Raw genomic sequence first — 11,455 nt, 5'->3', positions numbered from 1 at the left:
AGGCGCCTCCTCTGGCGTAGAAGCGCGCTGCAGCCGGGCTACAAACACATGCTCCAAGCTTATTTCCGCCACAAAGGAAAACAACGCTTATGACATAAAGTCGAAAGCGCGATGCAAAAATTCGAAATTCGATTTCTGGGGTAACGAGCGTAAACCATAAAGTAAGACGCACATTTTGAGATGAAAGGCAAAATGAAAACGTAAAAAAGATCAAATACGACATAGCCTTGTTTAGGAAAGGAAAAGTGAAAATTGTGACATCAATTTTAAATTATAAAAAATTTTGGGGGGAGTTTCCATTTAATGAGCCAGATGTGAGCCGGACATAATAAAAGAACTTGAATTAATTATGAGTGATATAGAATTCAGACTAGTGCTGGGTAATGGTTGTAATTAATCTCATACATAATAAAAGTTTGTGTACATAATATAACTGTGTGTGAATATTTATTACGTGTATAGCTGCACACATAGAGTATATATTTAGAAAATATTTACATGTATTTGCATATATATGTTTATATTCATATTAATTTATACACACACACACACACACACACACACACACACACACACACACACACACACACACACACACACACACACATTTAATATATAAACAACATATATTCTTCCAAATGTATACTTTTGTATCTATATTTAGGTATACATAAGAAATATACACAGTACACACACACACACACACACACACATATATATATATATATATAAATGTATTTATTAAAAATATGTTTAAAAAACTGTTTATAAAGTTTATTTAAAGTTTATTATGAAACAACTCAGACTTAAATTTTAGTCTGGGACTAGGTTTACACCTTGTCTGTGAAACCGGAGATTAGAGTTCTTAAGCAAATACTGATATATAATTATTTACAACTAATTAGGTTAATTAATGAAATAATATTTAATTGACAGTTCTAATTGTTACTTAATATATCATTTTAACTTAACATCTCTCATGTAAGAACATCACTAATCATGATTTACAATTAATTTAACACACAATACTAATTTGCATACTTTTTGTAGATTTTTGTAACATTCAATTTAAAATTGCATTTAAATTCACAGATTTTATTTGCTCTCAGTCTTGCGCATTCATCCAATATAGTATAAAGACAGCCTATGCCTACATCAAAACCAACAAAAATAATGAATAAATAATGAATAAAGCTACCTTAATATGCTCCCCCACATTTAATGGCAGAGAAATTTAGAAGCTAAAGATTTGCCTGATGAAAGTTATAATTGAAGCAGAAGCGGATGTGCTTGTTGCATGTGGGAATTAAAAATATTTGGAAAATATTTTATGTAATTATTTTATTTAATACTAAATTTTAAAGCTTGAAATGTGGTACAGAGAATACTTTCAGTTTGCTAGATTATTGTTTTATGGCATATGTAATGTATACAAATAGAGTAAGAGGGAGTGTTTTGTGTCTTTGTGTTGCAGATATAATACAGCCACAGTGAATATTACGATAATAAAACAATCATCTAGTACACAGTATTTTTATTTGTTTGTATTTGTCAACACTAGAAAATGTTCACATTTCCCAGATAGATAATATCTTTGTACAATTGCAATCACTAGCATGTCTCAAAAAACTAGATCTATCACACGTGACCTTTACATGCTGAGTGCACTTTTTAAATAACATTTCTGTGAATTGTACCAACTTATGCAATGAAATGCTGCAGTTGACATCAAAGGAATTAAAGTACGCATTTATTTTCCATTTTTGTCTAATCCGTCTGATTTCTGTGGGGATTAACGGACCAATCATGAATATTGAGTGAGCGCTCATAGGTTAGAAATGGAATCTACCACCAGTGGAAGCGCAGTGATAGGTGCTGATGACAGCTGAACGAAGAGGAGCATCATGGGAGTAATTCCTCATATCAACGGGTAGCATTTGTTGTTGGTTTCGGCCATTGAAGTATTACTGGGCAAGGAGAGGGAGGAATGATTCTGCATGTTGGGTCAGTGCAATTTATTCAGCTGAACCTGTGAAATGTGACTCGAATGGACCATCAGTGAAAGTAAGGTAAGATATTATACAGTATACATCATATCATTTATTATGTTAATATTATGTTACAATAATGTAATGACATTGATATTGACATCTGTGTGTTTGTGTCCATCACAGCTTATATGAAAACAAATATTTATTTTAAACGATATTTAGATCATATTTACTTGCATCCTTCTCTATTCAATCGGTGTCATGGTTTACCTAAGCCTATGCAGAAATTACGCAATATTTCATGCCTTACAGCTTAATTTTGAGTATAAATACAAAGTGTAGATCTGTTTATGTAAAACCCAGAAACCCATGTCAGTAAATTTCAGTAAAATCAGTTTTCTATTAGGGTCTGATGAGTCTCTGATGGTCAATTCACTATATATGCATCCACTGTGATATATTTTTCATAATTTTCATCAGTGTAACCTTGTTCATTTTGCATCTCTTGTGGATAATGTAACACTATGAAAGTTTCGGTAATCGGTAATATTGGTATTATGCAAACTCTCGCGTAAGAGGGATTCAAGAATATTTAATCTCCGCAAAACCTTCATCTTGTTTAAATTTGTGTATGCTATTTTTTTTTGTTTAAAGTGTGCAAAATGGATGAGGAGACAGAGGATCTCTCTGAGACACAACCACTAAGAAGTCTGTCAGAACAAAGTGCTGAGATACTAGATGATTCTCAAAGTGGACCATCCGCCGATATATTAAAATCCAAAGCATCTCTCCCCTCCTGCTCCCCTGCCCCTGGTTCAGCTGTTTCTGCCCTGCAATCTAAAGTCAAAGCGGTGTCCCAGAGAAAGTTAAAGGGGACGGAGAGAGATGATCAATTACCTGAGGGTTCTGCAGAAGAATCAGTGAAGAAAAGCCAAGATGACGAATCTGTGTCGGCTTGTCAAACAGAATATGCCAAGCAGCGCAACAAGCCAAACCCCGGTGATAAAGAAGAGCTGGAACCCAACACAGGAATGCAGGGAGAAAAAGAAACTTGCAACAAAATTCAAAGTGCGCCAGAAATGTCCCGCGGGCTTTGTGAAGGGTCTAGCCTGGAGAACATTGCAGTGGGTGTAGCTGGTGAGCCTCAAGGAGACATCGCAGTGAAGTCAACAACATCTTCTCCCAGGCACTGGGCTCCTCCCAAGGGCTTTTGGCGAGTGGCACGACCAGAGACATTAATACTTAATTCAGAGAGTTCATCCACACTGGCAGCTCCAAAGGATGTGATACCCACAGCTGAGGAGGGTCCAAAACGGAAGCCAAAACTAAAGACTGTGGGTGCTGTTGTTCACAAAGAGCTGCAAAGGTCTGACAGCTTGGAAAGTGCTTTTCATAGATGTCTCCAGAAGGAGATTGCAACAGCAGACCCAGTTGGTGGGCTGTGGAAGGCAGATAGTTGGGAGACTGTGTGCCCAATGGGTGGAGCTTTGTCAATTGAAGAGAAAGTCGAGATTAACAAGACATACCTGAACAAATATCAAACAGATGCTGTTGAGATTAATACTTCCATGCATCCAGAGGCACAGCATCAGCCACCAAAGGAGCCACACAGAGGTAAGGCCTTACATTAAAGAAATAGTTCACCCAAGAATAAATATTCTTACCTCATGACTTTGCGCTTACATGAAACACAAAAGAAGAAAGTCTCTCAGATTGTTTTATTTGTCTCTAAAGTTAAAATGAACGGGATCCAATCTTGTTTGAATCCAAGCGTTCTTCAAAATATCTCTTTGTGTTCCTTTAATTACCTTGTGCAGTTTTTCACTGTATTTATGATTTAACCAGCATTAATCACCCATGGGTCACTGAGCCAAAACTCACAGCAGGGAGGTTGGTATGATCTCTCAGAACAGATGTGGCTGCCTGTCACCATAATTACAGATGAGGGGGAAGGGGGGAGAAAGTGGAGCAGTGTTTTAATACCGCACGACGTAGGGAGGGATGGGCTGAAATCTGCCAGCTTGGTTTTCTGGAGTGTTGTGTAACAGCAGGAGTACAGGATATTAGTTCAGTGGGTTTGTATATTCCTCCACTTGCACGTAGCATCCTGTTGAATGGAATTATCAGATGCTGAGACAGTTTTTGTAGCAGATGGCCAAAATTATATAAATGTTTTTTCACATTATTAATGCGTATTCAAATGATAACACATTGGTTCAACCAAATGGGTTCATTATTCTACAACAGTATGTGTTTTTGTACAGATTTACCTCCCTACAAAGTAGGTGAATGGGACTCAGCAATCATCACAAAGGACCCTGTGTTTAACTATAGGTAAGACACATTGTCCTCAATCAAGCACATCATTGAATACGGTTGTTCATTTGCACTCAGCTGTGGTAGACCGCTGTCAGAATACAAATCCATGTGAAAGACACACATCTCTTCATTTAAAGATTAGGGCTTGCACATAACATGCCCATGAAAGAGATTACATAAGACAGATTTAAGCTTCTGACATTCTGTATGTTTATTTCTGATTTGTGGAAAGTATGGTGCAAGTTTGTCATATTGACAGTCTATTGTAAGCCTTTTGTATGACTGTTGAGACATGAAAACATTTGAGAAAATCATTCATAGCATTTTTAATAATCATTACATTTACTCAGGAGAGTGTAAAATGTTTTTTGTATTTTGGACAGACCATTGATCTCTACTGCTGAAGTAACTCTTAGTCCACGTCATGAACAAGCAAAGCGTCTGTTGGAAAGAGCTCGATTCAAAGCACGTTCTCAAAACCCAAAGAGTGAAACCCCCACCAGCCTTGGTCAAAGAGAGAGCCTGTAAGTCAACTCAATACTTTCAACTGCCTTCTTGTTATTGTCTCACATCACGTTTGTCTTATGAAAAAGTCATCTACTGTACACTCTTTTTACTGTGAACAAACCAAAGCAATCCCTAAAGTCATGACCCATATCCTAAGAAATATTTATTTAAGAAATTCATTCAGAGTTGTGTTCCCGTGTTATATAATCACATGTACTGCATTTAACACATCCGTATTTGGTAAGCATTATTATTAATCCTGTCACAAGCTGACGATCAAATAAATCAAAAGCCTTCATTCATATTAATCTATTTAACTTTATACAAATAATGCATTTGCCGTTTGTTCCCGTTCAGGTTTGAATGATAATTATGCAACATTATGTGATGCAATAAAGATAATCAAATGATACAGATAGTGATTGCTGATCTCCAGGTGTTCTGTAAAAGCTCTCGCATCTGCTTTATAGGGAGGTTTTACCAATCAGTGTGTCATCTACACTGCACAGTGCTGTTCTTGTCACGGCTCAAGAGGAGGTTACTTCACCTCTTCAGTCACCTGACATCCGGGGCAGGAACCATGAACGTGGGGTGCGCTCACGTCGGTATGGCCAATCACCCACACGAGTACGGTTCGAGGACGAGTCAGAAAAGGAGGCTGAGCGAAGATACCTTGAACGGGTGCGTGAACGAGGGCCAGTGGTGGCTGAGAAATCCCACTCCACCCAACAAATAAAAGCAGATCCGGTGTACAACATCTCAGAGGAAAGCAGAGGGACGGCAATAAACTGGGTAAACGTTGGTATCCCTGTTGCTATATTAACCAAGGAGGGAGAGTGTCTGGCTGCCATGGTGTCAAAGGAGGATATACTCAGGACATGTGAAGCCTGTGGAAGCATCTTAGGACCGGCACAGAACAAAGATTGCCATTCCCAGCCGACACACAGTATAGTAGATTCCCAGGACAAGGCTGCCCCCAGATGGGTCAACCCTGGCCAGTCATGCCGCCGAACCATCCACCCGACCTTCATGGAGAGTATAACTTTCACTGGAGGTGTCAGCCTGGCAGAAAGTGTAGGGCGGGGAGGTGTAGGAGGTGCAGGTGAGAACACATCGGCTTTTGGGAAACTTCGAAGAAGGAGCAGGAAAGGAGAAAGCAGAGTTGAAAGCACTAATGGTCCATATGCTCGAAGTCAGGATCTATGGGCTCAGAGAAGGAACTCCAAAACCAGGTCAAGCCTGGAGGATAAAACTACTCGCTCTAAATTGAAGATGCCTGAACAAGGTACTACTGAAATATCTACCAACCTTGAGAATAAGGATCTCTCTACCAATGTCAGGGACTCCCCTCCCCATCACCCCATCAAATCGGCTCTGAAATCAAGTTCCAAGAGTCGCCCTACAGGGCAACGGGTAGTAAAGCTAATGCCCTCAGTTCAGTACCGCCTAATTCACCTTGACCACAAGCTAGATGGTAGCTCTCACCTCGAAAACATACTGCCTGAAGAGCACCTCAGTGTCACTCTTAGTGCCTCCCCTCAGGTTCATCCAGTCACCTCAGGACTGACTTCTTTCAACAGACCATCCTCTCTCAGGTATTCCTCATCTATGCTCACCACAGACCTCCAGGCTCTAACAATATGGGACTCCACAGGTGACCTAGTCACAGGTAAGTTGAATGATAAATGTGGCATCCCTCTAGCTGACTCAAAATAACTTGGTCAGGTTGTCACATCTAACAACAGTTTTTTCTTATGATGTTCTGCTCTCGATGATCTAATGGTGCTTTTTCACTGTTTGATACGACTCGACTTGGCATGGCTCAGTTTGTGTTTCCACTTTAGAGTAGATGGGATTTACACATCACCCCATCAAGCTCTTCAGTCAGTGTGCTCAGTCAGTGATCAGCAGGGTTTACAAGTTACATTTTGGTAATGGTATGGCTAACTTGGAAACTCAGTCAAGGTGGTACTGAAAAAGGTACCAAGTACCAGGTACTGTACCCAGTTGAAAACCCCCTGGAAAGTGAGCCATACAAAACTGTACAGTGCCGTACCACGCAGTGGAAAAGCACCTTAAGGGAGACACTGCATCTACATTAACAATAGCTTTAAACAACCTGATTCAGAACTTGTTTACTGATTGCTACTCCAACATTTTTGCTCATTCCTTTGTTGTGCATTAGGTCATTTGGCAGGTGAGGGTGTCTGCAGAGATCCTAGAGGCACTTGCCCAGCACCTGTTCCCTCAGATTGCCGCCCAGCTTTGAGAGCTATGGGTGCATCCAAAGCAGAAGACCTGAGGGCAGAACTTCTGAGAGCAGAGCACCGAAAGGCTGAAATACATTGGGATGACAGTTTAGCCGTGTCTAGGTAAGCTATATCTTAAAACAGGGGTTCTCAATTCTGACCCTTGAGCTCTAACCTTGAACAAATTCACCTGCTTTTAACTTTGCATCAATTCTGAAGATCTTTGTTAGGTGTTTGATTAGGGTTGAGGCCAGAGTTGAGAACACCAGGCTTAAAGGGGCCATAAATGTGTCTGAAATGTGTGTTGGCAATGTGTGTACACAACCACCCTAAAATAATAACGGTCCAGCCAGTGTTTTTTTCTTGTCATATGATTTTCCCTTTTTCAAACTGAGCCAATCTCAGATGTCTGTCAATGTGACATCACACAGACTCAGAACCTTGCACTATTGCTTGACTGACATTAGCGTTTCAGCTCAGACTGGACTGGTGTCTTATCTCAGACACGACCAGAATGAGCTGTCATTAGTCTGCAATTGTTTCACTGGAGTAGATGTAGACAAGATGTCTCCTAAGCCAGTGGTTCCCAACCACATTCTTGGAGGCCCCCCAACACTGCACATTTTGTCACACACACCGGCTACTAATGAGCTGATGATCTGAATCAGGTGTGTTTGATGGGGGGGGTTCCATTACCAGAGTTAGGAAGCAGTGCCCTAATCGATTGAAGCTTCCTAATATTGGATGTATTAATAAATATAGCTATCTTTTCCCCTCCAGAAGCAGTGAATGTAAGGTTTATAAATATATCTCAAAGCGACACTATAACTATTGTTAAATCAAGTACTAAGTCAACAGAAAATTAAAAGGTGTGATTTTCTAGGTCGATATAGCTAGAATCTATTCATTCTAGTGTAAAAATCAAGGAACTTTGCTGCTGTACCATGGCTGCAGCAGGTATTCAAAACAATAAAATTCAACTGTTTAAGTCCAGGGAGGTTGTAAAGTTAGCCTATTTTCAAAAATAGTGGAATGTTCCTTTAAAATTTCCCGATAAATAGATGGGTTAAAAATAACTATACTGGTAATCCAGTATATGACACGACCACATCTGCAATGCAATCATACTAAATTGCTTCCATTATAATCAATGGAGTATCTGCTGTCTACACTACAAGGGTGCGACTGCAGTTATGTTGATTATTATGTCGCATCTGTAGTCACATCACTCCCCAAGGTAAAACACCAATAGTAGTAGTGTCGCTTTGAGATATATTTGTGCAAAGCCAACGACCCAAACTGGCATTTTTGTTTAGTTTGTCCAACTGAAACCAAATGTCTCAATAAATCGCAATAAAACTGTGGTATGATTTGTGTGAAAGTGAAAACAACTCAAACACAGGTCTGCACTTGTTCAGGAAATAAATTAACCTGCTCGTGTGATTTAGCCAATTACAATCCAGTTTGAAAGAGATTCACCAGCAGTTAGGTAGATTCTATAAATAAAGCCACTAACCTAGAACCTGGTTAGCCTAAAATAACCAACTGTATAACCCAATAACTCAGTAAAGAGGCTGAACTTGGTGTTTGTGTTAAACACACACACACACACACACACACACACACACACACACACACACACAAACATTTGTAGAATTTAAGTATTTGTTTTTAAGCTTCCATTATGGACTCCTTCTTTCTCTCATGTGTAGGAGAGCCGGTGAGCGAGAAGGGCGTCCTAAGCTATCCCTCCGTCGCTTTTTCTCAGCCATGGGTCTGAACAGTATGGGTAAGCTGGTGAAGGGAAGCCGGTCCAACAGCATGGAGCATCTGTGTTCCCCCACTGCCCGCTACAGTTCTGCCTCCCCAAGTCCTACACACAGAGGCCTAGTCCCTCTGAAGAGGACCCCCTCTCTCCAGTCACTCCACACAGTGAGTTCTCTTCTTTACAGAATTAAATAGTCCAGCAACAGTAGCACTGCATCTCTGGCTTTGTTCATGCAGTTCATCCTCTGACCACAATGCGTCTGTTTAAAGAGGCATAATTGACATTAGATGCATGTTTACTTGCTGTGAAAATGAGGTTATAGAAAATAAAATACTAAAGGCTAATTCACACTGGCAGACACTAACGAAAAGTAACAAAGACGTTACTGGGTCATACTTTACCTTACTGTATCACAATACATGTGCATTTTGGTTGGTTTTACAATATGTGAACTCACAGTGTACTTACCAAAGAAAGTAATGGTACATGAGTTAAGGTTAGGTTTAGGGGTTCAAGATCAGTACCTAGTTATTACCTAGTTAAAATAATAGCTGGAAGCCTATAGTATGTAAATGTGTAACAGGACCGTAAAATAGTCTACCTGCTTTTTATTGCCATTACTTTCATGACAATTGCCCATTCATTGTTATTCTGAAAAAAATTGTATTTTAAAGCTGTGATGTTGCTCTCTGCTTTCAGGAGTCTCCTTTGGCTCAGTTACGTAAAGCATCTTCTGTCCAGAGTCTACAGTCCCCAAAGAGGAAGTTTGAACGTTCCACTATTCTGGGAGAGTTACCGCTTCCACTGAGTTTGGCACCAAGGTCTGTGACACCATTTGTGATAAGTCTCTATACATTTTTAGCAATAAAGAAATGTTTTGCCTTGGCTATGTGATCTCTGTTGTAAAACCATATTGAATAGGTTGGTTTTCTGATCGAGCTGTTGATATCTGTTGTGTTTCAGGGAGCTTCAGAAGGAAGAACACATAGCGGAGTCACTAGAGGATTCTCGAGGAGCCGGTCTGGTGCAGGCCTTTCCTGATGGGACTTTATTGATAGAACTTACCAGACCTGCCAACAATAGACCCTTCGGCTTCGTCATCTCCAGGGGCAAAGGAAGACCTGACTCAGGTTAGACTTCTAAGTCCTCTGCATCTGCCTTCATGGCACGAAAGAAACACTGAGATGTTTTTAATAATTTCTAGGTGATTTAAATCGGCTTTGCTGGTTTCATAGGTATATATGTGGAGCGGGTCGGAGACAGTGCTACGGAGAAAATCTACACTGGACTCCTGGGTGTTGGAGACGAGATTCTAGAAGTCAATGGGGAAATAGTAGCTGGGCTGACCCTGGATCAGGTTACACGACTCATGACCCGTGATAGCAAAGCCACAATCCGGATTCTGCCGCATGCTTGGGTCAAGCACTGAGGCAAATTATGGGCAAAATATTTACGACGGAAAGTTTACAAAGCACTTTTAGACAGTACTGTTCTCCAGTCCCGGGTTAGAAAATCTAGAATGGCTTGAGCAATGCATTGTTTACAGAGAAATAAGAAATAAAACACCTTAAACTTGTGGGTTTTTAAAACACCCGCCACTGGTCTTTTTTTATAATTGTGATGATTCATGTCGTAGATGGATGGATGAGTGGATGGGTGGATAGAAACCAGTTTGTAATCACGTTAATACAAACAAAATGCACAATATTTACTTGCATTAAATTACATTCACTGTAAAAGCCTAATGTCAGTCTAGCATCGATGTGATATAACAATGACGTGCGGAAACCTAAATAATGGAAGCAATATATAATAATAAGCAACTGCCAGAATTTGTAGATTCTAGCTTTCAACAAATTATCTCAACATTTGTGCTTGTAATATTTTGTTAAATGCATAACACAAAAGAAGATATTTGGAAGAATGCTGATTACCAAACAGCATTATAATTCATTAATTGAACACACACATATAGACAGATGAAAGAATGTTTCACAACATTTTCAGTTTTGGCTGAACTATCCCTTTAAAAAGCTACACTGTAAAAAATTAAATTAGACCTCCCAATTCAAAATTTTGTATTGCATCTAAGATTTCCATTGGCCCACTGAATTTCTGCAATTGTTGGGACAGCTTTTGCCACAATTAAAAAAACAATTAATTCAATTGGGCCAAAGGAAAAATTTAGCTGGGAGGTCTAAAATTGTTTACAGTGTATTTCCAATAACTAGTTATGCTAAGTCCATAGACACTTATCTTTACAGTAATGGCAATCAGGTTTATTCGTCACACTGGAAGGTCAAGCTTTACGTTTTGGAATAAAGAATCTGACTCAGTGTAATCTGTTTACTGCTCATTTTAGGGAATGTAGTATGTCATATAAGTATTACACAGATAAAGAAAATCTGAATGTGGATTGTGTACGCATGTCGATATTAAGAATAATATATTAGTCTGATATTCGAGCAAAAGCATAATTTTGTGTCTTACATCACTTCCTCCATCTGCTGGTCAGTCTTTATAAATGCAGCTTTATGAATACACATTGTGCAATGATATTCTTTTGGGGTATATAGATATATTTATAGATATATCCTATTTGAGAACCTACTCTTTATTGA

The sequence above is a fragment of the Puntigrus tetrazona genome, chromosome 2 (assembly GCF_018831695.1).
Source record: "Puntigrus tetrazona isolate hp1 chromosome 2, ASM1883169v1, whole genome shotgun sequence".
In the NCBI taxonomy this organism is placed as follows: domain Eukaryota; kingdom Metazoa; phylum Chordata; class Actinopteri; order Cypriniformes; family Cyprinidae; genus Puntigrus; species Puntigrus tetrazona.
Note: the sequence above shows the minus strand (reverse complement) of the source record.